At 40.0% G+C, this 20,883-nt stretch overlaps 1 protein-coding gene across 1 annotated transcript in view; it reads right to left on the minus strand.

Moving 5' to 3' along the window:
• The window catches only part of ARL15 (ADP ribosylation factor like GTPase 15), a 448,900-nt gene that overhangs the window by 373,748 nt on the left and 54,269 nt on the right, over positions 1-20,883 (minus strand). The window lies entirely within an intron of this gene.

Genomic DNA, 20,883 nt, shown 5'->3' on the forward strand with positions numbered 1-20,883 from the left:
GTTGATTGCAACGGTTACTATTTTGATTAATAAAGATGTGTTTGAAAAAAAAAAAGATGTGTTTGAGCCTAGTTACGCTGATTTAAAATTCATGGTTCAGAACCGCAATTACCTTTGTACCAACTTAATAAGTCTTTATTGATCGTTTACTATGCTCTAGGCCATCAGAACAGAGCTGGTGGGCCACTATGGCAACAGAAAGATATATGAAAATAAGAGACAGCCTCTACCTACAGGCAAGAAGTTAAAAGAAGATGTAACACACATCAAAGCCCATCTCAGGTGGGACATAACTAGGAACTAAATCTCATTAGGATAAAGGAAGGTTCCAAACTCAAATACTTACTAAGGCAATGAGGAGCACAAAAGAAATGGTGATTGATTCCCATGATGAACCTGAAGGTCTGAGTTCCATCCAAAGGGGGCAGCAGTCACTCACAAATGCGGACTCAACCTTAATCAGCCTAATAATCTTTCTACTGTTTTCTAAAAGCAGCCAGAGCTGAAATTGTGTGTGGAAATTTTTTAGTTTTAACATTGACAACATTTTAAGAAATTTTAAGAAACCGTAAACAGTACGAAGGCCTAGCAAAACACATTAGAGGCCAGTAGGCCACATGTCTGACACAAAGGCTAAGAACTAATGGCGGTCAGAGGAAGAATGGACAAATATGGGGTAGAATTTAACCAATGGTCAAAAAGCAGGTATCTGAGAAGAGAAGTTAGGTTCAAATCTCTCACTCTTAGATCTTATATGAGTCATCTTCCCTCTCTAGGCCTTAGTTTCCACAAAAAGACAACAGAATTAAGCGACTGGAAGTTCCCTTTATCCATACACATTTATCCTTCAATAGAGACTTCCTATTATCCTTAGAAGGGAAAAGCTCTAGGTTTCACCCATATCCAGTAATTTACAGAAGACTTTACAAAATAAAAACGCCACCTAACTATACCGTGAATGTTGGGAAATAAGACTGGTCTGCATAAAAATAACTGACAAATTCATGTACTTCATGGTCCTGTGTCATGAGTAGTTTCATGAATTTTTACCAACTTTCTCATGTCAAGTATCATTAAAGCAAGGCACACACAAACAACATCACAACCACACAGAAAGAAAGGGTCTTTATCTGTAAGGAACTATTAAATAGAACTACTGAATGAAATAAATGTAGTTTAATACCACTCCCTAAAATATGGGAGAGAATTCTCTCCTGTCTACACCCGAGTTTTTTTTTTAAGTTGGGATCACAAAATCAAACACAATAAAGGTCAATCTGAGAAATAATCTAGACTAGCAGCAATATCACCACTTCCTGTTATAAAAAGAGCAAAGAGCTTCTGAATCACAGAGGCAATTTAGTAGAAAAACTCTCCTATCAGGCTTTGGAAACTGAGTTCAGGGTGGCCATTATCTGCCTCTGCCCAGCCCTGTCCCTCCCCATCATTTTCCTCTCTTCACGATTTCCCTAATTCCACACATCATTTCAACAAAGAAAAAGGCAGCCATAAAAATGTCATCAGAAGGTGAACCATCAGAATTAAAAATTAGAGCACTGCTGGTGTTTTTAGTATTTTTACAATTTAAAATTTTGAAATGAAAAATATAATTTCAACTATTGCTACTACTAATCTCAATGTTAATTTTCAATGCATTCTACTTCTAAAATGAATAAGAAAAATTTTCTTTATGGATTCAAATTTAATTTGGGAGTAGCAGAATTTTCTTCTGCCTACTTGTAATTATGTTTGAGGTTGCCTTTCATTAACTTCAATCTCCCCCCTGCTATCTTTTTATAAATATAACTTTCAGATAGCATCCCATCCCTTTACTCAATCCCTCTCAAATAAACTCTCAAAGAAATCTTTAAGTATCTCATATGATCTTCAAAAGAAATGAGTAATTCAGGACACACAACAAGTAGTCACTGAATCTGAGGAGGAATTATGCAAAAAACTCTCTGGAAGAGTCCCTGGTCAAAAAAATAGTCATATCTCTCTTGTCTTTTTGAATTAGGCAAATGTTACACTAAATAACAAGTTTTAAATTCTTTCTTCAGATTAAATGAGTAAAGAAACTCTTTGAATAAACAATATCTTAAATTTTAAAATCTTCTCAAAGAGACAAGGTAATGCAGTAACAGAATGGAACAGAAGCCAGGAGATCTGGGCCCAGGTGATGAAGCTGCTGACTGGCTATGCCGCAAGTTCTAAAAAGCCTTCTGGGTCCTGAGCAGCCATCTGTGGGAAAAGAGGGTCTGGATTTATGAAGTTCTTCCATGACTGTTGTATTAACTCTACAATGAAGCCCTTTCTGCTACTACTGCATCAACTCACATGGAACCCTAAAAATAGGTCAGATGGATTGTCAACACTGCACTCCTTGGCTCTTCATTTTTATGGAGGAGCATTAAAATTGATAAATTGGTAACTGATCAATTTGTAACTGATTACTGTAATTGGCTCAGTAATTGATAGATTTCTAACTTAACCCCTTAAGTCATAACAATTTCCCAGAAACAGTACGCATGTCCTAGACAGTTCAGGGATTCTTTGAGGGACCATTTCCTGAGCCAAGTCTTCTTATTGTACACTCATCCAAAGTTAACGGATAAACAAGATCTACAAAGATGTTCCCTCACTGTTTTAAAACTAATAAAACTGCCTTCATTTACTCCTATTTTATTCTCCATCAGATGAAAATATTTCTCTCCAGGTAAACTCCACAAACCCTTCTGCTTCCCCTTATTTACTTTTTATTCTCTAATCTGAAACTAGCTTCTTTAAGATCATTCAGTTCAGTTCAGTCACTCAGTCGTGTCCGACTCTTTGCGACCCCATGAACTGCAGCACGCCAGGCCTCCCTGTCCATCACTAATTCCGAGTCCACCCAAACCCATGTCCATTGAGTCGGTGATGCCATCCAACCATCTCATCCTCTGTCATCATTATGATCTGCAAATTCTCAAATTCAAGTCTTTCTCTCTATCTTCACTTTCTTGGATTCATCTGACTCTAATCACTCATTCATACAACAAACAAATTTTTCTTGAGTGTGAACAAGGCAGATATCATGCTAGGGCGGCACTGCTTATGCAAGCTGCATAGGACAAGAAACCAGTCCTTCAGATCTTACAACCCAGTCATCCAAAAATGTCTAAAGAAATGAACAGACACCTCTCCTTCCTTGAAATTCTAGAAATCACTGGGCTGGCCAATAAGATATAAAATTCCAAATGCTGACTGTATGTTAAACAAAGTAACCTAGCCCATTATAACAGTTACAAGTTAATAGCTAATACTGACATAATTTATCCAATTACCTAATTCTAAAACTTCAACCTTTGCTTTCCATATCCAATTAGAATTAAGATCCAGGCTGTTCTTTCAACCCTACTTCCCCACCCACTCAATCATTACTGGTTCCAGCATCTCCCTTTTGCCCAATGTTTTTCTCATATACACACTCCCTCCAGGGAGCAGATCCAGTTTCAACACTTAACCACTTTTAAGCTGCCACTCCCAGATCTCTTGCCATAGCTCCAACTTCTCCTCCAAGCTTCAGGCTATCAGAGCAAATACTGCACATATACAGAGCCTTCCCATGGAGGCCTTAAACTGAACATGTCCAAACTAACCTCCTCAAGCTCCTCCTGTAAACAAATAAGACTGGTCACATTTATCTCCTATTTTTTTTTTTTTTTAATCTCCCCCCTTTTCTCTATCCCTGCCACCACTGTCAAATTCAGGTAACTTTTCTCTCATCCCCAATGTCAGCACCCAGTTCAGGCACTCGTCACATCCCACTTGGCAACTGTTTTCTCTGTGAACCCCTGGCTTCTGTCTCTTGCCACTCCTGAACACTATGGCCTGAAAAATCTTCCCAAAATATCAGGTGCCCCATTGAATACAGCCTAATGCTCAAATTCTTTTGCCTGAATCCTTGGATTCAGAGTGACCACAAAGTACTCTGTGCACTAAAACCAGCTGGGGACCTAAAAAGAGTTCTCAGGACCATGTGAAAAACTTCTAGCTGTCTTCATGGAAGAAGATATTCAGATGATATGGGGAAAATTAAACTTTGCAGATAATGGGGGTAGTCACATAGAAAACCTTGTGGTGAATTTCTCCCTATCAAGTCTTTGCATCCATATCCCCCACACTCCTGTCGGACACACACCCATCAGAACAATCAAGCTGGCTTCCTCTCATTTGGCCTGCCTGCCCTATTTTTGGCTCACCCTGGTGCCTTCTCCTAATCATATGATTCCATTCAATAGCCTTCCAGCCCCAGCTCTCTTCCTGTGTAATATCTTCATGGACCACTCTAGTCTAGATATCTCACCTTTCTCTAGCCAGGCACAGAATTTACCTCTTATACTAATTCTCATTTGGCAATGTATTATATACCATCTACTTTACTGGGTCCCCCTCTACTATTTCAATCCTGTGATAATTAAACTATAATACTTTTTTCCTTGTCTGTATTCATTTTGTCCAACAAGGTTATAAGGTCTTTGCAGTCAGGGAGCATGTCTTAAGTACTTACTTGTCTGGGATCTCTGCTATCAAGCCAAGAAGAGCGGCTTATATACAGAATATGTCTGATAGAAACCAGTCAACAGTTGAAAGAATCAACAGATGAACTCTAAAACAACCTCCTATGTTCACAGATTACTCATGTCATCCTAAAATAAATTATCAGAGTTAAAAGAGAGATATTCCTATCATCTATTAGTAGTGCCACACTCTGATCCTTCTGGAAGCCAGGGGAAATCTGTGCGCCTGGAAAAAAAGATAATCCATGAAAGAAAGCTTTTCATTTTCCCCATGTCATCCGAGTATCTTCTTCCATGAGGACAGTTAAAAGTAATATTAGTCTTATAAATGTATTGAAGCAAATTACACCTGGTTTAGATTATAACTGAGTTTTATAAGTATTTAAACATATTTTCTCTGTCCTATTAAATCATGTATGTTCAATAGGGTAACACTGCCTCCCAACGGAGTGTCAGAGGTTCTCTCGCGTGCGTGTGTGCTAAGTAACTTCAGTCATGTCTGACTCTTTGCGACCCTATGAACCATAGCCTGGCAGGTTCCTGTGTCCATAGGATTCTCCAGGAAAGAATACTGGAGTGGGTTGCCATTTCCTTCTCCAGGGGGTCTTCCTGACACAGGAATTAAACTTGCATCTCTTACATCTCCTGCTTTAGCAAGCAAGTTCTTTACCACTAGTGCCACCTGGAAAGGTTCTTGGGTGGGGGAAAAAATATCTCTTTTTACCTACAAAGCGAAGATATACATACAGCACATAAACTCATACACAATATCTGTGGTATTAAGGGGAAAAAAGTATAAAACGGCTTTTGGAAAGGGGAAAATAATGAAGAAACTGTTAAGAAATTCTGTTTTTATGAGACTGACGCGCTACCTACTACGCTAATGAGGCACCTAGAAATTATTTTTAAACCAAATAGATTGTCTACTAACTTTGCTAAAACTTCACAGTTCTTTGCCAGCATTCAAAGATTATACAAATGCCCATGAACAAAATCTAGAAGACAATTAGATGAAAAGTATTTCTGGTGTTTACACGGTCTCCAAAATTTCTTTTTTATCTTTGATGCTGTTAAATGTCAAGTTTTTCCCCTGCTAATGGGAGGATATCATTGGATTGACATAAAGGTGAAAATAGTTTCCTACTAAAAGTGATCTGGAAATTAAGGAATTAAAGCATTCTTTTTTTTTTTTCTTTTTTTTTTTTAAGAAAAATGCTTTAAGAAATACATTATCAGGTATGTGTGAGAAAGTTAGCTAAGACTGAATTAAAATTGAATAGTTATTTATATCGGCTTCCTGTTTAGCCTTTTGACAAAGTTCAGTCCTGTATTTTATAGCCAGCCCTGGATAAGGTTTCCCAGAATAACCCTGATGTGGGGTCTGCTGGTAGGGAGGACCCCAGAACTACATCCTGCAATTCACACCCTATGAACACACAGTCTGCTAAACTCAAAAACTTCAAAACAAAAAAATAAAACGTCACTGTCCCATTTCCTCTGCCAAACCCTGCTTTGAAACTCTAAAACACAAAGAGGAGGAGGAAAGGAGAAAAAAAATTAAACCTGTTTAGAAACAAAGGCAGGTTGTGAGAAACATTAAGAGTCCTTTAAAAAAAAAAAATTAAGCCATAAATTCCTCTGCACAATCTGGAAAATGGACTACTTGAGACTATGAGAGAAATAAATATCACAGTTTTTAACATATTTGGGGTGTGAATGCAACATTTTTATCCAATATCAATATATGATTCAAATGTTTGTCAGATTGGGCAGTCATGAAAATGAAGATCTCAAAACAGAGACAAAAAATAAAATGAAAACCTGACAATAGCAGAACTCCCATAATTGGGGCATGAGAGTTGGTGAATATGAAAGAAAAGAGAAAAAAGATGATGGGGCTTTCTTTACAGCATAGAAGACAAGATTCCTAGCTTTAGAAGTGGGCCCCTGATGCACTTGGGCATATTTGTTAAAAAAAAAAGGGGGGGGGGTGAATAACAAATGAAATAGAAAGCAGATGGTGAGAAAGTAATTTTCACCTCTATGGCTATGCCATCAAAGACAGGGGTTTTCTAGGAACACTAAAGGAAAAGATAATTTATTATCCATCTCTACATTGCCAACCCCAAGGGGCCTGAAAATTTTCACCCCTTTGCTTACTGAATGCTGTTCTGCATTTCCACAATGAAAACTACTCACTGTTTCTTAAAAAAAAATCATCTCTCATTCATCCCTTAATGTACTCCTGATATATAAAATACACTGAAAAATTGTTAAGACATGAACTCTGAATGACAACCACAACAGAATGAAACTAGAGAGTTTACACCATTAAGAATCATCTTAGGAAAAAAAATCCTTGGTGCCTCTGCTTTTCAGCATTTCATATTTTGCCAATCTACTCATTCAATATTTCCTAATAAACATACATACGCATTTCTCAGAAGTTTCACTTGTTCATTTGAAAACCCTACGGATGATATTCTACCTGATAATCAACAGCTTCTTATTACCAATGTTCAAGCAATGGCCCTAGGTAACAAATTAATAAAGAACTGCACAAGGGCATGCCCAGCCACTTTGGGACAATCAACATCACTGACTTGTTTGCCAAGAATGCACTCTATCATGAGAACTTAAATGTTTTCTAGTTATGAACTTCAGACTGTTAGCAGGAGGCCACACAGATCATTCAGATCTTCATTCTTCTGTTCATTGCACAAATAAGAAACTGCAGGCCAAAAAAAGTGGCCCTGAGTTCCATATGACTTGCTAGCCACAAAGGTCAGGTGAAAATCTTCCCTCCTTGACTTGTGGCCCAGATTCCAGCTGTATAATTATTTCTCAGGATCTTATGAATTACGAAAAATGAGATGTTCTAAGTAAGGCCTTCTCCAGGTCAAGAAAAAAATGGCCAAACTAAAGCTAGCTTTTCTTAGCAGGAAACCTGGAAGACAATGCACTTAAAAAAAAAAAAAAAAAAAAGGTTTTTAGCTGTGAAGTGTTTTCACCCTGTATGTGCTAAGTCACTTCAGTCATGTCCAACTGTTTGCGACCCTATAGACTGCAGCCCTCCAGGTTCCTGTTTCCATTGGATTCTCCAGGCAACAGTACCGGGAGAGAGAAAACACAGCCTTAATTCCATGAGAGAAATGTTGGAAATCTTGAAGAGGAGTAAATGGAAGCCACCCAAGAAAGCTTATGCTTCGTCTAATTGCCAGAAGTGCTTAAACCTTCCACTTAAGAAGAAAGATTAGCATGTATATTTCTTATATCCTAAACATTAGTCTCATTCATTTTTTGAATACATAACACAAGAAGATTACCAACCCTACTTCAAGAAAGATACTTAGGTGTTTCATTTCAGAAATGTTAAAAACATTCCTTTTAGAACACATCCAAAAAACTACTAATTCTGCCTTCAAATCAACTCCTATTATTATTTCTTATCCATTCTTAAAAATCAAATTTCTGGTCTACCTTTTTAGTCTTAATTGTTAAAAAATATTCATTGGCCCTCTGAAGTTTGAGAGGTGGAAGATATACAGATAAATATGTGTGTGTATGAGACGGACAGAGAGAGAGAGAGGGGACTTATTAGAGGGCAGATAATGAATGAAGTACTTCACATGTATAGTGTTACCTCTTCTAGTACTCAAGGGCGGTAGGTGTGCTATTTTCTCCATTTTACAGACAAGGAAACTGAAGCACAGATAACTAAGTTGCCTCCTCCATTGTTGCTTGGTTTACACCTGCATCTTCTTCCAGGTTCTTATAGTAGAATTTCTCTGACAATCCCCGCCCCATACACTCTTTTTGTTGCTGCTTTGTAATAATTAGTGCTCTTATTGCTATCTGATATTCCTGCATTTACTTGTCTGCTTGCTACCTGTGGGTTTCCCCCACTAGAATGTAAGTTCCATGAAGCCAGAAATTGTGTGTGACTCATTAGTAAAGCTCAGTGTTTGGCATATACCAGGTCCTCCGTGAACACTGGCTGGACTTTTCAAACGCACTGAGTGTGCCTTGCTCATTTCGGAGTACCTGGCACTGGTTGAGTATTTATTGAACTAATAAACTGTTCAAAGGAAATAAGTCATGTGATTAGACGAATCCATACCCAAGTCAAGATAACAAGTGAAAAAGGCCAAGCATGAAACACTGAAGGACCGGTTATACTTAGAGTGGTAGAAAAGCATCCAGTGAAGCAGACAAAGAAAAGGCAATCTAAGAATTAGGAAAAAAATGAGAACAGGTGTACCATGGAGGTCAAAGAAGAGATAGACAGTGTCAAATGCTGGTAAACAGGATGGGGGCTGAAAAGAAATGGATGCATGTAAGATTAGCTGGACAGAGGTGTGAAAGCCACAGTTCAGTTGCAATTGGTTAAAGGAGTAGAACCAGCAACAGACTAATCTTTCAGAGATGGGTCAGTAAAGGGCAGAGAGAGTTAAGTGAGCAGTGCATGGAAACAGTAGGGAAGGTGCTCTTTTAGAACAGAAGAGACTGAAGGCAATAGATAAGGAAAGATTCAAGAAAGATATGAGGCTATGAAAATAACAGAGAAAAAAGTCCGAGGTGGGACCAGAAGACAACAGCGAGCCAGTCAGGCAGGGAAGAGAATGGTGAAAGGTAGAAATAGGCAACAATATACAGGAACACATCGGGGAGAGAAAAATGGAAGGCTTCCTATCTCTAGTTTCTCTGTGAAGGAGTTTGTGAGGCTGCTCACTGCCCGAGCATAAAGTAGGAAGGAACGCATGTGATGTTCAGAGAGAGTAAGAAAAGATCTTGAACAGCTGCAGGCGAAAGGAGGCCAGCCCTGGCCATCTAAGGAGTGCAGAAGATTGCGCCAGAGCCACAGAGCATGCAGTAGAGCTTGCAAATCATCAGTCTGTATCAGAGTCAGCCTGTGGTTTCTGGGGAGCAGAACTTGGCAGTCTCTCAGGAGCAAAACAGACCAGGAGCAGAGCGGCAGGGATTGGGGACTGGACCTGTAGAGAATGTATCTGATGCCCATGGGGAGTCCTAGCTGATCAGGAAAATAAAAGCAGCAGGTGGGGGTGGGGCACTGAAAAAAACTGGACAACAGGGAAGAGACCACGTTTTTGAAATCAAAGGATGAGGAACACATGTGATTCAATTAAGTAGATACCTGATGGTGCATTCTCTGAAGTGGAAAGAACAAGGTCCAGTAACTTCCACGGAGACATGGAGGTCTCCAAGCAGAAGAGGGCCTGTGACTCTGGGGACCTCGGGGAGAGAAATGCAGGGACAAGGGTAGGAGGGAAAGGCCAGAGACACTTCAGATGGAGAGCTGGCTAGGGTGACAGAGGGACCCCTGGAGACAGAGCGGAGGCCAGAGGTAGTGGGGAGAGACACACACCGGCTGTGGAACCAACTGGACGTCCCTCCACTGCGCAGGTGCTCCCGGGCCAAACTGGCCCTGGAGGGCACTAGAATTACACACGGGCACACAAAAGGTTACTGGGGCCCAATTCTAGCCTATCTGAGACACAGGCCATTCTCTGAAAAGAAACAAATTATAAAACACAAGTGACCCCCAACAGTGACAAAGTTAGTTTTACTATACTTAGTAATCTAACTTCAAAGATGTTTTCAACCGAAGGCTATATTAAATTAAATCATTCTTTTTTCCAAATTATTGACCATGGGTTGAAAAAGCAAAAGAAACCTAACACTGCCAATTTGCAGAGAAGCCTAGGAAGTGATTCACTTAAAACCCCCTCCCAATTTAGGCAAGAGAAGAAAAGCAAACAATGATGTAAGGCTTTAATTAGTGCCTCGCACTTTTTATTACAGAACACATACTTCAAAAGTTCTAAGGTGGCCAGAAAGACTCTTAAGCATGCTCTGAACTGAAGTAAAAAAGATAAATATCTACAGGCTTCTGACAGATTAAGTATTTTCACTTAATTATCCCACACTTTACTGAGGATGTTTTTTCACATGCATAATCACACTTAAGAAAGCCAAACTCCAAAGTAATGGACTATTAACACTGGTCAATACAAAAGTCTGTGATGCTTTCACTGCAGCACCTATAGGTGGTAAAACAAAACCAAGACATCTGATGCAACAGAAATTTCGACAGTAAAGCTTATCTGCACCCTAATGTTTCGAAGTTTTAATGTTTTATACAATACTTCAAACTTTTTCTGGTGTAGAATATTTATTTATTCCATGAAACACTCAAAAGTTAGGTCAGTGGGAAATTATTCTAATCAAAGAATTACATTTCTTGTTTTGTACTTATGACTGTGTCTCTTAAAGCAATGTTATCAGGATCACTTGAGAAGTTTTTCCTAAATACCTTAGACCTACAGACTCAGAAGCTCCAAGGATAAGAATTCCAACCAGTAGATTTTTATTTTAAGCTCCTTGGTGTTGTATGTTTCACTGTGTCCAACCCTGCTTTCCTGGTTAAGAACACACCTACAACAAATGAAGTAAACCCAGACTGTCCCCAATTAAGAATATAATCTACTCTAAAGCAGTGGTTCTCAAACTTGCCTGCACATTAGAATCACCTAGGGGAACATTTAACACCCAGTGTCTCACCCACACCATAAACTGATTATGGCAGAATTTCTTGGGGGTGAGTCTGTTCACCAGCCTTTTTTAAAGCTACTCAAGCACTTCTAACAGTCAGTCAACACCGACAAGCTCTGAGGCAGCAGAGGGTAATAACTTGACCCTCTGTCTAAGCGCACACTAATGCCTTGTAATTTTATGCAAAGAGCTGGCCCATGCAGCTATCTGATGAATAAGTGAAAAATAGTAACTTATAATTGTCTGAATATTTCCATATTGGAACAAAACAAATGGTACTCCACATCAAAATACAGGCTAATGTTGAGAAGCTATAGCCCTTGGAAGAACGGGAGCAACTGTCTGGATCCTTCAGCAGATCTCAGAAACCAAACTAAACCAGATGACAAAAGTGCTAAGAAACTCTTGAACACTCACAAAATCCAACAGAAGGGCTTCACCATGACGCCAGGCAAAAAAATGTAGTAGTTAAGAAAGATTTTCTTTATAGAAGACTCACCTCGGTTAAGTCACTTTGTGTAAAGAAACAGTTCATTTCTTCAGATTCTTTCAGTTGCAAAAGAGAGTGCATCAGGAAAGTTCTAAAGTTCAGGCATTTAGTTGCTTCATGTTGCTCTTTAGAAGGAATATATTTTGCTGCTCAGAAGCTCATCTATGCTCCCTGAACTTGCTGAGGTTCTAGTAAACAAGTCTTCAACAAAGACACCATCCATTTAACTAAGTTCAAGCCTTCTCTACCAGTTTGGCCCCTGACAGGCTCTGTGTCAGGATAAAGGTGAATCAGGATTGGTTAGAAGGACATAAAGGATCGGGGAGCTGGGTCACATGCACTCCCACGTGGCACCAAGAGCAGTGCCCAAGTGATCAACACACAACCGACATATTAACATCAGCAGGGGAGGTGGGTAGGATAGCTAAGAACTTATTAAAAATGAAGTCTCACCAAACGAAAATCTAAGTTCGTTCAACTCAACACAAGTAGGTATTTTTGCCAAGCCACAAGAGAAAACTGAAGTAGGTTAAATTATTGTTGATTATATAACTGAGATATGGGATCAGCTTCTACAATGTGTCCCACTTTTATACAAACTGATCCCATATCTCAGTTATATAATCAACTATAACTTAACCTACTTCAGTTTCTTCTTGCCTGGAGAACTCCATGGACAGAGGAGCCTGGTAGGCTCCAGTCCATGGGATCACAAAGAGCTGGACATGCCTGAGTGACTAACACAGACAGAGACAGTCAGGACACGTTAAAGTAACTGTATGAGGTTAAGCAAACAGTGAGATTATCAATATTTTTCTAAGATAAAAGAACTTCCCCAAATTCTGACAATCTTTAAGCTAAAAGAACTTCCCAAATTTTGGGAAGTCATAATCGTTTATGATTACCAACATCTGCATTCGTGTGTGCTAAGTCGCTTCGGTTGTGTCCAACTCTTTGTGACCATATGGACTGTAGCCCACCAGACTCCTCTGTCCACAGAATTCTCCAGGCAAGAATCCTGGAGTAAGTTGTCATGCCCTCCTCCAGGGGATCTTCCCAACCCAGGGATTGAACCCACATCCTTTCCATCTCCCTGCATTGGCAGGCGGGTTCTTTACCACTAGTGCCACCTGGGAAACACATTTCTTAAAAAACAGGTCAATCTAGTACTGGGAAATGGAGACCAAGGGGAAGGCAGAGGGTATAATATAGTCATAAAAACTAGACTATCATGCACAACTTTTCAACCAAAAAAATATTTGCTGTTGTCTCCTATGGATTAAACTAGGGATTGTCAAATTCTGTTCCCAGGGAACACTGATGCTCTGTGTCTTGAAGAGAAGTGTTCCACTACCCAAGATCAGATAATGAAGATCCCGTGCCAGTTAGCAGTAGGGAAAAGCTGACAAGAGTATTCTCAATTTCAAGACATGTTAACCTTGCTAGGTACTTGCTATATATGGGCTTCCCAGGTGGCTCAGTGATAAAGAATCTGCCTGTCAATGCAGGAAACACAAGTGACATGGATTCAGCCCCTGAATTGGGAAGTTCCTTTGGAGGAAGAAATGGCAACCCACTCCAGTACTCTTGCCTGGGAAATCATGGACAGAGAAGCCTGGCAAATCATGGACAGAGGAGCCTGGCGGGCTATAGTCCACGGGGTTGCAAAAGAGTTGGACACGACTTCAGCAACTAAATAACAACAACTTGCTATATATAGCATGTCTACACTAGTTTCTATTATATAAGGAATCTGATTTAACATAATTTGTTATTTGAAGCTTACTTTTCCCCAACATTCTGGAGTGTCATAGAAAGAATGGTCATAACCTCTAGGGGTTTTGTTACTACCAAATGATTTTGAGAACCAATTAGAACAATAGCTTGGAATTTGCATGTTCTTTTCTGACTAATCTTAACATGTACGCTACAAATGACTTGATAGGAGTAAGGAAACAGCATCTAAATCAAAGACCTTCACAATGGTTTTTGCATGAAAGATTCTTGCAAAATATTTCTGATCTACATTGCCCAGTTTGGTACTTAACACACAGTAGGTACTTACTAAAGTGGTTTACTCCTACCAATGGAGATATGTGAATATACACTTATGTCCTTAAGGTACTTGGCCTACACAGCCTTCCCTTCCTCATCTGGAAAAGATAAAGATGGTGGAGGGTGTGGATAGGATGGCAGGAGTTTATTGTTGTCACAAAACTGTTTCTTCAAAATGTAACAGAAACTTGTGATTTGCAAATCATACTAGTACAGGCTGCTTTTTGCATTAAAGCACATTGTGATCTTCTTTCTATTTTAGAAAAGCAACATCTAAGTTGCTTTCCAGTCTTCTATAGCTCTTTGCCTGCCTCTCAAAAGCCTCACCGCAGCTGTCATGATTTGCACATGTTTCTATCATGTCTGTTTAGGGACAGGATCTGCAAAGAAAAGTGAACTGTGATCTTAACTGAGCCAATTATAGACATGGCCTTATAACATTGTTTTCACTATTTCAATCTTCATTTTTAAGAATTTATATTCCCAGAAAAAGACTAGTTATTGACATAGACACATATATAATTACTTTAGATAATTTTCCAAACTCTAATCCAAATCATTTTTCTTATTCTTGCACTTACTCTTTGTTCTAATGACTGGAAAGGGAAGCGTTAAATTAATTAAACAAGAACGCCGTTAGACTGAGGTAGCTTAAAGGCCTTAGTAGCCTCCATGTGCTATGCTGTGCCTAGTCGTTCAGTCGTGTCTGACTCTTTGTGATTCCATGGGTGTAGCCTGCCGGGCACCACTGTCCATGGGAATCCTCCAGGCAAGAATACAGGAGTGGGTTGCCACGCCCTCCTCCAGAGGCGCTTCCATAAGCAAGCCCAAACCTAAGCCAGAAATGCTTAAAAAAAAAAATCCTAAGGTCAGCTGATCATAATCAGCCAACTAGGCTTTCCCCCAAAATACAATTACTTAAACTATAGGCAATCAAACAATTTCCTTGTTTAAATTTAGTTCTGCTGCTTCTCTAAAAAAGCCTTCCCCCTTGTCCCTGTTGCTCCTAACTACTTCCAGTTTGGTGCTGCCCAATTCAAATCAGTAATTTCTCAAATAAACTGCTAAAGTTTTTAATTTGCCTCAGTTTATCAGACGTTAAAAAGAAATGTGACAGAAATAAAAGGAAATGTAGAGAGTTTAAAATACACTAATCACCCTATAAATCCATGGAAAAATTCAATTCACTAGTAAAAGTGCAAATTAAAAATCACTTAGTTTGATAATTTTATCTTAAGTGGTAAAAATTTCATTTTGTTTCCCTTTAAATTATAATACGTAGAATTGAGATAAGGAGGTCTACCAGAGGGCAATAAGTGCATGCCTAGCAGATGGAAGTGTAAAGTGTATGTTTCTGGAAGGATACTAGTAAAATTTGGTGGTGGTTTAGTCGCTAAGTCGTGTCCGTCTCTTGTGACCCCATGGACTGTAGCCTGCCAGGCTCCTCTGTTCATGGGATTCTCTAGGCAAGAATACTGGAGTGAGCTGCCATTTCCTTCTCCAAGTAAAATATATTGGGGAAGGAAAAAAACTCTCATACGGTCCATACCTTTGGCTCAGTAATTTCACACCTAAGGGGCTTCGTTGGTGGTCCAGAGATTAAGATTCTGCCCCATCCACTGCAGGTGGTTTCCCTGGGAGCTCACACAGTGAGACTTGGTTTCAATGCCTGGGTCAGAAAAATACCCCCGAGAAGGGAATGGCTACCTACTCCAGTATCCTTGCCTGGAGAACTGCATGGACAGAGGAGCCTGGCAGGCTACAGTCCACGGGGATGCAAAGAGTTGGACATGACTGAGTGACTAACACTTTGACTTCCACTGCAGGGAGTGTAAGCTGGATCCCTGGTCAGGGAGCAAAGATCCCTCATACTGGGCGGTGTGGACAAAAAATTTAAAAATATTTTAAAAATAATAACTTCACACTTAGGAACTTGTATTATATAAGTATTCATAGATGTTTATATTAGAAATGAGTTAAGGCCTACCCTGTCCCTAAGCCCACTAGGTCAATCCCGCTCTAGACCAAGGCCCAGCAGACTGACCCAGAGCCAAGTTCTTCACCCAAGAGGGACTCAGCCAACACTCAACTTGCGACCTAAGCTAGAAAAAACTGAGCCAAATTCCTCACTATTAGGAATTGCTATTTGGACATTCAATGATTTTCATAGGCTTTGATCTAAGGAGCTATGAGCCAGGGTCAAGGCCAGTTATGGTGTGGAGCCAACTTCAACATAAATAATAAATAAGCAGCTAAACTGTTTGACTCATTTTTGTCATAATCATGTATCTAACTTCAAATTTTAAAAATGCCAAAATTCTTGGCAAGAAATAATCCAAGTATCTGGCTGCTTGGCAGTGAAGAGGCTACTGGTTTCCTGTTGGTAAAAACCGACCCCCTTTCTAAGCCCACACAAAGTTATGGCCTCCAGCAAAACAGGGATAGGTACTTGTTTTCAGACCACAATTGTTGGTTTCTTCTCTTCCACTGGTTTCTTTTCAGAGCTGTATATAAACACAGGAGTATTGACTTACATTATTTGCTGCCACAACAATAACACCTTGTATTTGCAAAACATACTTAAGTGGAGGTAGGGGAACTGTTTGTAGACATCACTAGGTCAGCCAGACTGTCAGAACCACAGGCTGCTGGTGCTCAGCACACTTCAGAAATCAACCCATCTTCCTACTGCAGATGGATACTCACAGAGAGACATCAAGTTTTCATTTTATTCATGTACTATATTTCTAGCTAGTCCCATTTAAAACAAACAAACAAAAAAAGGATCTGATCCACTTACAATTAAGGAGAAAATTGGGGTGCTATGAAAAGAACAATTACAAATAGGTATACTCTTAAAGAGGGCTTCCCTTGTGGCTCAGATGGTAAAGAATTTGCCTACAATGTGGGAGACTTGGGTTCGATTCCTGGGTTGGGAAGATCCCCTGGAGAAGGGAAAGGCTCCCACTCCAGTATTCTGGCCTGGAGAATTCCATAAACTATATAGTCCATGGAGTCGCTAAGAGTCAGACATGACTGAGCCACTTTCACTTCCCTTTCGTTCTCTAAGAACATCTACCTTCTCTTGGAAGTCCTGGATCACAAACTGAACCTATATCCAAATGCAATTCCCACTGTCTCTAGAATAGCTCCCGAATATACAAACTCCCAAGGCACTTGAACTCTGGCTTGGGCCAAAGTCACCAAGGGAGCTTAAGATTCTCTCAAACAATGGAAAGGCACTCAGATCAGAAGTGGGGTGGAGGGACAGGGGCTTTAGGTGGAAAGCCCAGGTTCTCTTTAAGAGTCAGGGATCAAGCCAGAGCTGCTGAGAAGCATCAGGACTGCAGCCCCAAAGTACCCACCTAAAGCGCCCATGAGCCAAGATAAGGTGGGGAGAGGGAGGCATCATAGTAGAAAAGGAAAGCCATGATGCCAGAAGTAGCTGTCATGGACTTTGCAAGGCATATAGCTTCTGAGACAATAAAAACCATATAGACCAGTCCCAAGGAGAATGACGACACTGAATTCAGTCCAGGCAGCGACTTTAGCCCCCAATTCCCAGCAAAGACAGTCCCCAACTCCTGCCAAGCTTTGCTCTCAGCTGTGAGTTCAGGATAGAGTGGTCTACAAGTGATGGGGTGATCATACAGAGGGAGCCTAAGAGTGCACCCAGGCTAGTTCAGAGCCAACCCCACACCCAGCAGGAATGTAAACAAGGAGCAGATAGCCCGGTATGACCAGGGAGTACTCACACATCTGAATAGGTAGGACCACACTCCCCCAACTCTCCACCTCCAACACACACACACACATACTCACACAAACACACTCTTAACCTTGGGGTTGGCTACTGGCAAACAGTTCTGTTATCAATCCCTGATTATTCATGCCAGAGGAATAGATATGTAAGTAAACTAAAAAACTACTGATCATCCTACATCATTTCTTTCCAGGATTAAAAATGTGACTTTGCAGCAACTCAATATTTCCGTTGACTCACTTACATCTCCTCCTTCCCAATACTGATAATAGTTGAAATTCTCTCAAATGGTCTGCAAGGGAAATCTAAATATAGGTTAGAGGTGAGTGAGAGAAAGAAAACAGCCCAGCATTTTAACAGGCTTTCATAGTTAAAAGGTTATACATAGGCAAACATTCAAAAATCAACAGTGTATCTTATGCACTGCCAGGGAGATAAACGACTACAATAAATTTTCTGTATCCCAGAGAGAAAACAAACATACAGAATGACCATGTAATCTGCTCTCTGACAAACTGGACAATCAATTATGAATAGGACCATAGTATGTTTTTACAACATCATAACATAATTATAACGGTGCCTTTAGTTAACAAAAAGCCTTCTCCAGGTCAGCAACCAGACTATAAAATAAGGGAGATACCAAATATTAACCAAAAAATCACAGAAAAGACTGTCTCCCCAGAACACCCTTAGAATTTCCACCCCCTTGACTGGTACAAGTGACTCAGTTAATATACAGGCAAAAACATGTGTCAAGTGATTTCACATTGCAGAATGAATTCTAGCATTTCCGCAAATGCATCAACATGTGTTAGCTTTCAAGTTTGACACAAACCTCTGCTCAAGGCCTGGAGGGGAGGAAAGGCCTAACGTGCTCTCAGCCATCCCATCTCGAGATCCCCAGTGTGGCCATGTTTAGTGTCACCCCTTCAGAATGGGTACCCTGCGTTCTGCACACTTCTTCCTGTAATCTTCCCACCTGACTCAGAGCTGCCCCGAGTTACAAGACAAACCACATTTCTCTGCACAGAAAGGAAAGAAGAACAAGTGTGGTTCCTCCAACCCCATGGTCCATCCTTACCTCAGGAGAGCTGGTGCTTTTGCACAACCCACAAAGATTTACTTTCACCGTGGTAATTACACAGATGCAAGCTACCACTCCCTCTTTCTCTGACATCAGATTCATTACAGTGAATTCCAGAACTTTGAATTGTTTTTTTCTAGATATATCTAAAAGTACCATCTTCTTTTGAGTCTGGTCTTTCACCTTTTGTGGCCCAGGAAATAATTAAAGACTTGAACAAGACTTAGAAGTTGCACCCATATTAATCCAATTCAAAGACTCTCAATGCTCAAAGTAGACACAAATGTCAAAAGAACACAGAGCTCTGGTCAAGCTGACTTACTACTTAATGAAGAAATAAAAATATTCTCTGATTTCAACCCATTTTTTAAAATTAATTAATTTAATTGGAGGCTAATTACTTTACAATATTGTGATGGTTTTTGCCGTACATGGACATGAATCAGCCACGGGTGTACATGTGTCCTGGATCCTGAACACTGCCCCCCACATCCCATCCCTCTGGGCTGTCCCAGTGCACCGGCTTTGAGTGCCCTGTTTCATGCATCAAACTTGGACTGCTGATCTATGTCATATATGGTAATATACATGTTTCAATGCTATTCTCTCAAATCATCCCACTCTCGCCTTCTTCCACAGAGTTCAAAAGTCTGTTCTTTATATCTGTGTCTCTTTTGCTCTGTCTCACATATAGGGTCGTCGTTACCATCTTTCTAAACTCCATATATATGTGTTAATATACTGTATTGGTGTTTTTCTTTCTGACTTACTTCACTCTGTATAATAGGCTCCAGTTTCATCCACCTCATTAGAACTGATTCAAATGCATTCTTTTTAATGGCTGAGTAATATTCCATCGTGTATATGTACCACAGCTTTCTTATCCATCTGTCTGTTGATGGACATCTAGGTTGCTTCCATGTCCTGGCTATTATAAACAGTGCTGCAATGAACAGTGCTGCAATGGAGTACACGTGTCTCTTTCAATTCTGGTTTCCTTGGTGTATATGCCCAGCAGTGAGATTGCTGGGTCATATGGCAGTTCTATTTTCAGTTTTTTAAGGAATCTCCACACTGTTCTCCATAGTGGCTGCACTAGTTTACATTCCCATCATGTGTAAGAGGGTTCCCTTTTCTCCACACCCTCTCCAGCATTTACTGTTTATAGGCTTTTCCATAGTAGCCATTCTGACCTGTGTGAAATGGCACCTCATTGTGGTTTTGATTTGCATTTCTCTGATACTGAGAGATGTGGAGCATTTTTTCATATGTTTGTTAGCCATCTGTATGTCTTCTTTTTTTTTTTGGTATGTCTTCTTTGGAGAAATGTCTGTTGAGTTCTTTGGCCCATTTTTTGATTGGGTCGTTTATTTTTCTGGTATTGAGCTACATGAGCTGTTTGTATATTTTTTAGATTAATTCTTTGTCAACTGCTTTATTTGATATTATTTTCTCCCACTCTGAAGGCTGTCTTTTCACCTTGCTTATAGTTTCCTTCATTGTGCAAAAACTTTTAAGTTTAATTAGGTCCCATTTGTTTATTTTTGCTTTTATTTCCATTTCTCCGGGAGGTGGGTCATAGAGGATCTCATTGTGATTTATGTCAGAGAGTGTTGCCTATGTTTTCCTCTAGGAGTTTTATAGTTTCTGGTCTTATCCTATCAGAAATTTAGAGAAGAGCTAACAAACTGTGGTGTTGGAGAAGACTCTCAAGAGTTCCTTGGACTGCAGGGAGATCCAACCAGTCCCTCAAAAAGGAGATCAGTCCTGGGTGTTCATTGGAAGGACTGATGTTGAAGCTGAAACTCCAATACTTTGGCCACCTGATGCAAAGAGCTGACTCATTTGAAAAGACTCTGATGCTGGGAAAGATTGAGGGCAGGAGGAGAAGGGGATGACAGAGGATGAGATGGTTGGATGGCATCACCGACTCAACGGATTTGGGTTTGGGTAGACTCCAGGAGTTGGTGATGGACAGGGAGGCCTGGTGTGCTGCGGTTCATGGGGTCGCAAAGAGTCGGACATGACTGAGCGACTGAACTGAACACCTGTCCTACTCAAACTCTTCCAGAAAACCGCAGAAGAAGGTAAACTCCCGAACTCATTCTATGAGGCCACCATCACCCTAACACCAAAACCAGACAAAGATGCTCCAAAAAAGAAAACTACAGGCCAATATCACTGATAAACAAAGATGCAAAAATCCTCAACAAAATTCTAGCAAAGAGAATCCAACAACATATTAAAAAGATCACACATCATGATTTCAACCCATTTTTGAGAAAATTCTTTATAAAATGCACAGAGTATTTTCCCTGTCTTAGAGGGTCAGGGTGTTCTAAACAGGATGAAACTC

Source organism: Muntiacus reevesi, chromosome 14, assembly GCF_963930625.1.
Source record: "Muntiacus reevesi chromosome 14, mMunRee1.1, whole genome shotgun sequence".
In the NCBI taxonomy this organism is placed as follows: domain Eukaryota; kingdom Metazoa; phylum Chordata; class Mammalia; order Artiodactyla; family Cervidae; genus Muntiacus; species Muntiacus reevesi.